Source organism: Styela clava, chromosome 2 (assembly GCF_964204865.1).
Source record: "Styela clava chromosome 2, kaStyClav1.hap1.2, whole genome shotgun sequence".
Lineage (NCBI taxonomy): Eukaryota > Metazoa > Chordata > Ascidiacea > Stolidobranchia > Styelidae > Styela > Styela clava.
The window spans coordinates 28,156,929-28,159,428 of NC_135251.1; the positions used below are offsets into that span (position 1 = coordinate 28,156,929).

A 2,500-nucleotide genomic window follows, 5' to 3' on the forward strand; every position below is an offset into this window, starting at 1 on the left:
GGGGCGTTCGATCGAGCGTCTGGCTTGAGCGCTTGTCGGCCTAGCAGAACGGTCGCATTGTTATGCCCGGGTTTTAGGCACCGCTGCAGGCGGCCGGCAGAGCTCTTGTTTGTGCGAAACTAAATGGATCGAGCCCGAGAGAGGGCGAGCAAAGAAAAAACGCAAATCGCTCCGCCTGGCACTGCCGGCGAGAGCGTGGACGTCGCGGCCAGCGACTGTCGAAGCTGAGTACGGCCGCAGGCGATCGCCTCGGTCTTAAACGAATGCGACGAGCACGCGCCGGGCGGCCCAGCAAGGGCCGAGCGCAGCTGTCGCAGCTATCTGGTTGATCCTGCCAGTAGTGATATGCTTGTCTCAAAGATTAAGCCATGCAGGTGCAAGTACGAGTTCTCGTAAAGCGAAACTGCGAATGGCTCATTAAATCAGTCTTGGTTTATTTGGTCTCGTAAGCGAAGTGGATAACTGTGGTAATTCTAGAGCTAATACATGCGTTAAGCGCCGACTTCGGGAGGCGCGCTTTTATCAGATCAAAACCGACCGGGTTCGTCCTGTGACGTTTGATGACTCTGGATAACCACGCGGATCGTACGGTCTCTGCACCGACGACGTATCATTCAAGTGTCTGCCCTATCAACTGTCGAAGGTACGCTACGTGCCTACCTTTGTGATAACGGGTAACGGGGAATCAGGGTTCGATTCCGGAGAGGGAGCCTGAGAAACGGCTACCACATCCAAGGAAGGCAGCAGGCGCGCAAATTACCCATTCCCGACACGGGGAGGTAGTGACGAAAAATAACAATACAGGACTCTAACGAGGCCCTGTAATTGGAATGAGTACATCCTAAAACTTTTAACGAGTATCCATTGGAGGGCAAGTCTGGTGCCAGCAGCCGCGGTAATTCCAGCTCCAACAGTGTATGCTAAAGTTGTTGCGGTTGAAAAGCTCGTAGTTGGATTTTGGGCGAGCGCCGCCGGTCCGTCGCAAGGCGTGTCACTGGTTGCGTTCGCCTCACCTTCGGTTCTCCGTCGGTGCTCTTGACTGAGTGTCGGCAGTGGCCGATAAGTTTACTTTGAAAAAATTAGAGTGTTCAAAGCAGGCTGTTCGCCTGCATAGTGTTGCATGGAATAATGGAATAGGACCTCGGTTCTATTTTGTTGGTTTTCGGAGCACGAGGTAATGATTAAGAGGGACAGACGGGGGCGTCCGTACTCTGCCGTTAGAGGTGAAATTCTTGGATCGGCGGAAGACGAACTACTGCGAAAGCATTCGCCAAGAATGTTTTCTTTAATCAAGAGCGAAAGTCAGAGGTTCGAAGACGATCAGATACCGTCCTAGTTCTGACTATAAACGATGCCAACTAGCGATCGGGAGGCGTTACCATGACGACCTTTCCGGCAGCTTCCGGGAAACCAAAGTCTTTGGGTTCCGGGGGAAGTATGGTTGCAAAGCTGAAACTTAAAGGAATTGACGGAAGGGCACCACCAGGAGTGGAGCCTGCGACTTAATTTGACTCAACACGGGGAAACTCACCCGGCCCGGACACAGGTAGGATTGACAGATTGAGAGCTCTTTCTTGATTCTGTGGGTGGTGGTGCATGGCCGTTCTTAGTTGGTGGAGCGATTTGTCTGGTTAATTCCGATAACGAACGAGACTCTGGCATGCTAAATAGTTACGCGACCTTCTCGGTCGGCGTCTAACTTCTTAGAGGGACTAGTGGCGTTTAGCCACACGAGATTGAGCAATAACAGGTCTGTGATGCCCTTAGATGTCCGGGGCCGCACGCGCGCTACACTGAGTGAAGCAGCGAGTGTCTAACCTAGGCCGAAAGGTCCGGGTAACCCGTTGAACCTCATTCGTGATTGGGATAGGAACTTGCAATTGTTTCCCTTGAACGAGGAATTCCCAGTAAGCGCAAGTCATCAACTTGCGTTGATTACGTCCCTGCCCTTTGTACACACCGCCCGTCGCTACTACCGATTGAATGGTTTAGTGAGATCCTTGGATCGGCCCCGTCGCGGCTGGCAACGGCCGCGTCGGCGTGTCGAGAAGACGATCAAACTTGATCATTTAGAGGAAGTAAAAGTCGTAACAAGGTTTCCGTAGGTGAACCTGCGGAAGGATCATTACCGAAAGTGGTGGTAGGCCCCGGCCGACCGCGCACTTAATTGTCTTTGGGTGCCGCCGAGAGGGCGGCCGTCAATCGGGGTTCCGCCCCGTGCGACACGCGTAACACGTTGGCATAGCAAGGCAGCCGAGTGCGATGGTGGCTTCTGGGCACCGCGCTCGATGTGCCGCCGGCCCAGCCCGGCGGTCGCTCGGCGCCGTTTGTTGGTGTTTTTGTGCAGTTGTTGTCGGTGGTGGTTTTGTGGTCGATCCCACAGTGTGACGTCCGCGCGCTTCGGCGCCGGGCGAAACGTCGAGGACGACTCTTAACGGTGGATCACTCGGCTCGCGAGTCGATGAAGGACGCAGCCAAGTGCGAGAAGTAATGTGAATTG

At 54.1% G+C, this 2,500-nt stretch overlaps 2 non-coding genes across 2 annotated transcripts in view; both read left to right on the forward strand.

Moving 5' to 3' along the window:
- Window positions 1–318: 318 nt before the first annotated feature.
- LOC144420300 (small subunit ribosomal RNA) lies at window positions 319–2,128 on the forward strand. The gene has a single exon (XR_013474653.1). It is a non-coding gene; the product is annotated as a small subunit ribosomal RNA (ribosomal RNA).
- A 298-nt stretch (window positions 2,129–2,426) lies between these two features.
- The window catches only part of LOC144420353 (5.8S ribosomal RNA), a 154-nt gene continuing 80 nt past the window's right edge, over window positions 2,427–2,500 (forward strand). The window contains exon 1 of the ribosomal RNA XR_013474698.1: window positions 2,427–2,500. This exon is cut by the window's right edge and continues 80 nt beyond it. This is a non-coding gene — a ribosomal RNA (5.8S ribosomal RNA).